This window comes from Orycteropus afer, unplaced genomic scaffold (assembly GCF_000298275.1).
Source record: "Orycteropus afer afer isolate SDZICR_OR568_19922 unplaced genomic scaffold, OryAfe1.0 scaffold00021, whole genome shotgun sequence".
Taxonomy (NCBI): Eukaryota; Metazoa; Chordata; class Mammalia; order Tubulidentata; family Orycteropodidae; genus Orycteropus; species Orycteropus afer.
Genome location: NW_006921608.1, coordinates 14,022,193 through 14,031,639, shown reverse-complemented (window position 1 = coordinate 14,031,639; position 9,447 = coordinate 14,022,193). Strand labels below are relative to the sequence as shown.

Below are 9,447 nucleotides of genomic sequence, written 5' to 3'. Positions count from 1 at the left end.
CTTTCTCTTCACCTTCTCCGTTTGTTCCCCTGCCACCTTGCACAGTCCGTGCAGTACCTGGCTAGCCGGGTGATTTTTAGGTTAGTTCTTAGGTCCTACCACCAGTCAGGAATCTCCGAGCCGTCTGTACTGTCAGGGTCACTCAGTTCACTGTCAGACCGCAGCTCCGTATGTCTCCTTTTTTTTGGTATTTTCACACAAATTCTTCTGCTAGTTGGGGTTCAGTCCAATTCTGTGTCCTTCCCTTCAAGGCTCAGGGGTCCAAGATTATCTTCTGTGTCTGTGTTATTTGGTTTCCCTCTTCTTTGTTGAAGAGGGTCTGTGCAATCCTTCTGCCTAGTCCGCCGTCTTGCCGGAACTCCCTCCTATGATTTCTTGAGGTAGTGTTTTGTAGTTTTCTTAGTCTAGGTCTTTTGTGTCCCTGGTAAGAGTTATTGCTAAGTATTTTATTTTTTGGTAGTTACTGTAAATGGTATTGATTTTGTTATTTCATTTTCAGCAATCTCTTTGCTGGTGTAGAGGAATCCAACTGATTTCTGTGTGTTGATCTCGTGTTCTGCCACTATGTTGAATCTCTAAATTAGTTCCAGTAGGTTTATTTATTTATTTTTTTAATTTTTAACTGGATGTCTTGGGCTTTCTATGTGTAGAATCTTATCATCAGCAAATAAGGATAGTTTTACTTCTTCCTTATCAATTTTGATGCCTTTGATTTCCCTTTCCTTTCTTGCCTTATTGCCCTGGCTAGGAATTCCAATGCAGTGTTGAATGAGGCATTTTTTTTTTAGGGGAAAATTCATTCTTTTAAAGTGTATAATTCAGTGATTGCTAGTAACTTTACCAAGTGGTACACCTGTCATCCTAAATCAGTTTTAGAACATTTTCATTCTCACGATATATCCCTCATGCCCATTTACAGTTAATCCTTAGCCTCAGCCCTACGTAACCACTAATCTAATTTCTGTCTCCATAAATTTGCCTTTTTTTTGGCATATAAATGGCACCTCTAACTTAGCATAATGTTTCTGATATCCATCCCTGACATAGCATGTGTCAGTAGCTAACTTTTTTTTTGGGTTTGAATCTCTGTGTGGCTTTCCTACCCAGGCAAACCATATTCAGGCTTACAAATAACTCTCCTTATTCTTATGTTTAAATCCTAGAGTTTCATGAGGGGTTTCTAAATCTTATTATAGTTGCTGCTGTAACTGTGTTTTGGGAGGGAGTTTTAAGAATGCCCTTTTTTGTCACTGTCCCATTCTTCATCCTCAAATGGACATGAGTTTTTATTATAATGTTTGAAAAATGATAAAGGTGCCAATAATGTTTGGAGTCCTTTTTATGTTGTGATTATTGTTATTTAAGAACTCTTTAAATATAGATTTTAACTCTGTGTCAGACCTACCTGCTTTTTTGACGAAGATGAGAATTCTGGGTTTATTTATTTTCAAGTTACATTTCTGATAAATTAATTAATTTTGAAAATACTTAGTCTTGTAATTCTAGCACTTCATCATTTTTATATCTTGCCTACTTACATTTTTCATATTTATGTTTATGTTCCAGTACCTAACATATAGTTAATTTTCAATACGTGCTAATTAATTAATTAAAATGGATTGAACTAGAATTTAATTAATTACATAAACATTTTCAGATGAGCAAACTTAAAATTTGAAGATGTTTTAAAAAAATAATTTAAAATTTCTGTTTAACGAAGGAAAAAATTTAGCTATTTTGATTACTTTGTGCTGCTCTAACATAAAACACCACAAATGGGATGGGTTGAAGAAACAGGAATTTATTCTCTTATAGTTTTGGAAGCTAGAAGTCCGAATTCAAAGTGCCAGCTTCTAGGGGTTTGGTGAAAGCCCTTCAACCTTGGGCTTTGGCTCTCACTCTTGCTCACTGAAGCTGGAGGCTTCCTTCACTCAGGAAGTTGATGCTGAGGCTAACAAACCCAAAGGTTGACAAGTAAAAAGGCAGAGCTCTGATGTTGCTAAACCACATGGCAGGCCATTGATTTAAGTCCCATGATTGGCAGAGCATGGCAGGCTGCTGAACAATGACTTGGCTATGTGCAGGGTCTGAGCTTGCCAAAAAACTGGAGACCATTCCCAAAGCTGCTGCTTATACAGTGGAAGCAGACCACATTCCTAAGGCAACTACTCAGCTGCTCCAGTAGATTCCATCATGGAGTTAATTACCAGTCTCATCATGGGGAATAACTAGCACCAGCTGCCCAGCCACTCAAAACCAGGCCCAGCCAAGTTGACACATCACCTTAACTACCACAGTCACTAATCTATCTAAGTTCCATTGCCATATGTTATTTGTGCTTTAAGGAGCTCTGGTGATGCAGTGGTTAAAGCATTCAGCTGCTAATCAAAAGGGTTGGCTGTTTGAACCCACCACCCACTCTGTAGGAGAAAGATGAGGCAATCTGTTTCCATAAAGATTTACAGCTTTGACAAGGGGCAAGGTTGCAGTCACTTCTTGGCCACATCTAGCTACCCAGAGGGAGTGAGTAGTTGGACCTGTGGTCTCGGAACTATAGTCACAGGGGACATCAAGCTCAATTAACATAACATACTACACAAGACATGGTTCCACATCCTACTTTGGCAAGTAGCAACTGGGATCTTAAAAGCTTACAAGGGTCTGGCACTAGTAGCAGAGTTCATCAAGACAGAAAATAACAAATGCTGGCAAGGATGCGGAGAGATTGGGACTCTCATATACTACTGGTCGGACTGTAAAATGCTACAATCACTGTGGAAAATAGTATGGCGATTCCTTAATTAAGTTGGAATTAGAAATACTATTTGACCCAGCCATTCCATTAGTAGGTATATATCCTAAAGAAGTGAAAGCCATGGCAAGAACAGACATATACACACCCATGTTCATCGCAACCCTATTTACAATAGCCGAAAGATGGAAACAACCTAGGTGTCCGTCAACTGAAGAATGGATAACCAAACTATGGTACATACACACAGTGCAATACTATGCAACCCTAAAAATAACTTATCATCAGCCAAACACTGCATAACATGAATGATCTTGGATGACATTATGCTGAGTGAAATAAGTCAGTCACAGAAGGAGAAATAATTATATTAGTCTGTTATTGTAAAAAGTCAAGGAAAGATTTCTATATGGAATGAAATTTTCTTTGTTGGTTTCCAGGGGTGGGAAGGGAGTGTAGGGAACACTGTTAGATAGGTAGAGACAAGTACTGATTTGGGTGAAGGGAAGGGCAATGTACCAAATGTGAGTGATCTGCATGGTGCCATTGAAGAAGAGGAAGGCATAGAGAGGTGCATGGGAGGTATAGAAAACAAAGATGAACCCTTTTGCACATACAGTACTGCGTTGTCAGTGAAGGCAAACATGGCAATATGGGTAGATTGATGAGTGGACAGGCTGAGTTATTAGGTATGTCTATACAGGGGGGAGTGTGCCCAAGACCATGCATAGGGTTGGCAGACAATATTTCTACAAGTCTATTTGTATGTTCTGTAGGAATTCCCAAGTGTATAGTAGAGAGCTGACAAGGGACAAGGTAGTAGTCACTTCTTGGGCACAGCCAGCTACCCAGAGGGACCGAGTAGTTGAACCTGTGGGCTCAGGACCATAGTCACAGATGACATCAAGCCCAATTGACATGACATACTACACAAAACGTTGTTCTATCTCCTACTTTAGCAAATAGTGACTGGGATCTTAAAAGCTTGCAAGCGGCCCTCTAGATACAACGATGGGTCTCTTCTCATCCAGAGCAAGGAAGAATGAAGAAAACCAAAGTTTCATGGAAACAATAAGTCCAAGGGACTGGTACGTCATGTGATCCTCAGCCTATACAAGTGTGAGACCAGAGGAACTAGATGGTGCCCAGCTACCATTGTCAGCCACTAAGAGGGTGATCTATGTAGGAGATCCTGGATAGAGAGGAAGAACAATATGGAACAAAACTCAAAATCATTTGGAAAAAGAAAGAAGGGACCAGGTTTTCTGGTGTGATAGAGCCTGGTGGAACCAGTGATGGCCTCTAGCTATGGCCTCTAGCTGCCCTTCAGGTTTGGAACTGAACCCACTCCTCTGGCTTCCAGCCAAACAAAAGACAGATATATGAGTTGAACATTTACACTAGGTAGATCCACTCCTTGGAGATAACAATCATGGGAGAACAGAAAGGATATGTATGCACAGGAACATAGCTCAGGGGGCCAGGAGTGCATGGAGGGAATGACAAGGAAAGAGGTAACTAGGGGGAGGAAGTGGGAGGGGAGCTGTTGCATTGTGGTAAATTGTAGTCAGTGTCATGAGACAAAGTGTGTGTGAGCTGCTGTATGGAAAGTGAACTTGCTCTGTAAACTTTCACCCCAATCACAATTTAAAAAAAAGAAAAAAAGGTTGCAAGTGGCCATCTAGATGCAATAATGGGTCTCTTCTCATCCAGAGCAAACAAGAATGAAGAAAACCAGAGATGCATGGAAACAATTATTCCAAGCCACTGGTACACTAGGCGATCCTCAGCCAATATGACTATGAGACCAGAAGAACTAGATGGTAACCGGCTACCACTATTAACCACTTGGAAGGGGTTCTATGTAGGAGATCCTGCATAGAGTGGGAGAACAATGTGGAACAAAATGCAAAATCAATAAAATTAAAAAGAAAAAAAAAAGGGAGCAAGTTTGCTGGTCTGATAGAGCCTGATGGAACATTGAGACTATAGCCCCTAGCTACCCTTCAGGTCTGGAATTGAACCCACTCCTGTGGCTTCCAGCCAAACAAAAGAGGCATAGGAGCTGAACATTTCTATTAAGTAGATACACTTCTTGGAGAGAACAATCATGGGAGAATAGAAATGCTGTGTATGCACAGGGAGACAGCTCAGGGGACAGGGAGTGCATGGAGGGAAGGACACAGGGAAGAGGTAACTATGGGGAAGAAGTGGAAGGGAAGCTGTTGCATTGTGGGAAATTACAGTGTCATGAAACAGTGTATGTGAGCTGCTGTATGGAAAGTGAATGTGCTTTGTAAACTTTCAACCAAATCACACACACACACACACACACACACACAAGATTTACAGCTTTGGACACTCTTTGGGGTCAGTTCTTCTCTCTCCTGTAGTGTTGTTACAAATCAGAATTGACTCAATAACAGTGATATTTATGTTTTCACTCTAAAAATTAAAGGGAAAAAATTTAACTGATATAGAGACACATGCTATTTACATATAGTTTGTTCATCATATCTTTTAATTTGCATACATACTCTTTCAAAAACTGTAGGAGTATAAATTTTTTTAATCGGTCATTTAAGTACGTTATCAAATGATAACCAAAACATAGTGAAACACAAAAGTTGGTAGGACTAGTAATTTATGTATTAAAATAAATGAATATTTAATATTATGAAGCAAATACTCTCTTAGCTTCTAGCATCTGAAGAGAAATATAAATTAAGTATATTATTCCTGAATATCATCTGTCTTTTTCATTCTTATCAATGCTGTGGATATTCAGAAACGTGATTTCTATTGGAATTTCTGTTTTTAAATGTTAGTTGTTGTAGTCTCACGGTATTCTTTCTTTTAACGTTTTGTTGTTGGGATGAGAGGAGTAATGAAAGGAAACAATTTGTTGCTTTTGAAAGTATACTTATGTTTAGGACAAAATCCTATCTAAGGATAAATCTTTATGAATAATTTTAAAAATTATGAAAATTCTACAAGTCTGATGACTACTCCTTAAAATGTTTGTATGACTTTAGCAAGCATTCACTTGTTAGTTGTTGAGAAATTTCTCTATAATGGCATATGACTTATATAAATTATTTTATTTTCAGTAGTGATTTTCTCATTTTAAAATTATGATATAAATTAAATATAGTAAAGTTTTCGAGTTTTAAGTGTATAAGTCAATGAGTTTTGACCAATGCATATAATTAGGTAACCAACATGAAAACTGAGATATACATTTCTATTACCCCCAAAATATTGTTAGTCATTTATATTACTAATGCTTTTATATTTTCCTAGTAAACTAGAGTAATTATTTAGAATATTAATATCTTACTGTTTGAATAATATCCCCTGTAAGACTGACACATTTTAAAATACTACCAATTTTTGTTGTTTGTCATATTTTGTTTCTGATTTGGTAATGTGTTTAAATGACCAGTTGAAAATGTACACTCTTGCAGTTTTTTTAGGAGTTTGTATATAAATTAAAAGATAGGAAAACATAAATATATGTAAATAATACCTGTCTCTATCTTGTTTAAATTTTTCCCTTCAATTTTTCAGTAAAAGCACAAATAGTATGTGATATATGTTAACAAGAAAGAGGGTGTTGATCCAATGAGAATAGAATGTTTTCTTTGATTTTGTTGTTGGAGAATTTGATATTTTCCACATACAATTTTATGATCACTTGGATGTGTAGTTGTATAGACAGATACGATCCATTTCCAATTCTTTATTTAAAGTTAATAAAATAGTTTTTTCTGTGGATCCCAAATGATCATTGATAATTTATTTTCAGATTATTGCCTTTAAATTTGTGTTTTGAATATTAGAGTTTATTAATATAAGACCTGTATCTCTTTCCATGCGAAGAATATGTTAGCCTTTTCTCAGCATTTTGCTTGTCTTTGTACAACCAAACCAAAACCAAACCCAAACGCATTGCTATCATATCTCTTCCAACTCATAGCAACTGTTAAGGATTGAATTGTGTTCCCCCAAAATATGTATTGTAGCTCCTAACTTCTGTGGTTATAATCTCATCTGGGAGTTTGTTGTCTTTGCCAAACATTGAGGCAGAGTTAATGTAGGGTGTGTCTTGAGTCAATCTCTTTTGAGATATGAAAGAGATTAAATAAGTAAGTAGAGGAGAAGTGGGGTAAGGGAGATGCCAAGATACATAGAGGTCTCTAAGGGACCAGGAATCAGAAGATGAAGAGACAAGGAGCTTCCTCCAGAGCCCACACAGAGAGAATGCCTTCTGCTAGCATCTGCACTCTGAATTTGAACTTCTAGCCTTCTTGTATGCTGAGAAAATAAATTTCTGTTTGTTCAAGCCATCCACTTAAGGTATTTCTGTGATTGCAGTACTAGACAACTAAGACAGGAACCCTACTGGACAAAGTAAAACTGTCCCATAGCGTTTCCAAGTCTGTAAATCTTTACAGAAGCAGACTGGCTTAGGTTTCTCTGAGGGAACAGCTGGTGAGTTCCAACTGCTGACCTTTGGTTAGCAGCTGAGCTAACCGAAAGCACTGTGGGAGGGTATTGTCTGGTGATAAAATTCTAGTCTAGTTGCACTATCTTTTAAATATGTCTGTTTCATTATTTTTCTGGGGGTTAAAACCTAATGATATATTCAAAAGAATTCTAATTTCTGAGTATATTTATTTAAAAGGAAAATGTCTTGGTTAGTAATACCAAAATTCCAAATTTTTCATAGTACTTCCTCAAAGTATCTTTTGCAACTGTGTTTTGATGATTTAATCTTTTTTAATATATATCAACTTGAAACTTAGCAACAAATAATCACTGGTTGTCCCCATATTCAAAAGATTGTACAGGGAGTATCTAGTGACATAACACAATTTCTAAGAACATCACAATACCCTTATATATAGCATTTTATACCTAACAAAGTTGCATTACACACAGGGATTTATTTTAACTTCGCAACCACTCTTGGTATAAACAGTTCAGGTATTACTGTCTTTATTTTAGATGTAGAAATGGAGTATGAGAGAAGGTGAAATTGGTGGTTCTAGAGAGTTAAAGTCACTTTTTCTAGACCTCTTTTAATTAGTTGTGACCAAACTGTTAATAGCACGTTGGTAACTATTGACCGGTTTTGATTCTTGAGGGAAAAAAAATCGACAGTATCCTTCATTATGGTTTTTAATGTAAAAATTTGCTAGATTTCTAGAAAAATCTCCCAATACATAGCTTTTTCAAGTTTCAACTGACATTGGTCATTTATTTGTTTGAAAAATACTTTTTTTGGTGCTGTTGTGTTATAGTCCTTGGAGTGACAATATGAAAAAGATGTAGTGTTTGCTTTTTCTCTTTTTATATTCTAAGAATTTAGAGAGATGTTCTTAAACACTGAGGAGCTCATGTATCTGCAGCCAGGTTAACATATTTGGTGTGATTTTGGAAGATGGTTCTAATTATGCCATTCTCCTGCCTAACATACTTTGCTTCTTATAGCTGTTTGGATAAAGTTTAAAATCTCTAAAATACATTACAATATTCTCCAAGGTCTGGCCCCTCATTTGGTTTTCTAGACTCATCCAAAACATCCTTGCTCCTGTCTTGTCCTTCCCTTCTTCCCTTTTTTTTAAGTTTCTCTCCTTTTTAGCCAGTTCTTTCAATATGTTTTTTCACTACTCTGTGCTTAAAAAATCTCTACTTATTACTTCTCATAATAGCCTAGATGATACTTTCTCTGACAAGGTCATGTTCCCCCATTGTGTGCTGTTATGGGATAATACATCTGTTCCTCACTGTACTTTCTATAGCAGTGACTTTACACTGGTTTTTGTATTTTTTTAAATAGTCTTTTCTACTCATTATACTTTAAGCTCCTTAAGGGCCTTTTCTTTTCTATGGGGAATGTTTATCCTTCAAAGCTTTGCATGCTTTGCATGCATGATTGGTACTAGTAAATATTTGTTGACATGCAGCTGACTGTTTCTTAACTAATTTCATTGTTTTTCAGTTACCTGATTGATGAAGTCTTAGATTGTTTGCTTTTTTGAACAACCAAGTCTGTCTCTTCTTACTTAGATTGTGCAGGTAAAATGTGCTCTTAGCCAGAGGAGAAATCAATGACTTCAATTACTTAGTGAAATTGAATGAAAACTTGAATGATTTTCATAAATCAGAATTATGATATGTAAAGATTATTAATTACATATATGTATTCATAAACACATTTGAATGTTTATATTAAAGAAAAAGCAGTATCATATAAAGTGTAATTGCATCAACCTGCTTATGTTTACGTATAAGAACATATTATTCAAAAACCTGTACACTGAAGTTAAATATGACATTGAGTAAGGTAATTTAAGGGATTCTTAATTAATCTTATGCTTTCTAAATAACTTTCTATATGGAATCTTCGTATTCTGAAAGATTAGTTGAGGAACATAAACATTTTGTGGAGAAAGAGAATAACATTTTTTTAAGTGCTTACATTGTATAATGAAAATATCTTCAGATTTTAAATAAATAATCTAGAACAGAGAAACCTTGGTCTTCTTCCTTAAAAGTCATATCTCAGTTCTTTGTCTGGTTCTTTTCCAAATATACCCAACTCTAATATTGTACACTTTCAGCAAGCAAAGTTGTATTGTCTGCGTATCTGAGGTTGTTAATAATTCTTCCTCCAATCCTGATGCCAC

The 9,447-nt window shown here is 36.4% G+C and overlaps 1 protein-coding gene across 1 annotated transcript in view; it reads left to right on the top strand.

Moving 5' to 3' along the window:
• Positions 1-9,447, top strand: part of VPS13B (vacuolar protein sorting 13 homolog B) — a 1,115,876-nt gene that overhangs the window by 197,392 nt on the left and 909,037 nt on the right. The gene's annotated exons all lie outside the window — the stretch shown is intronic.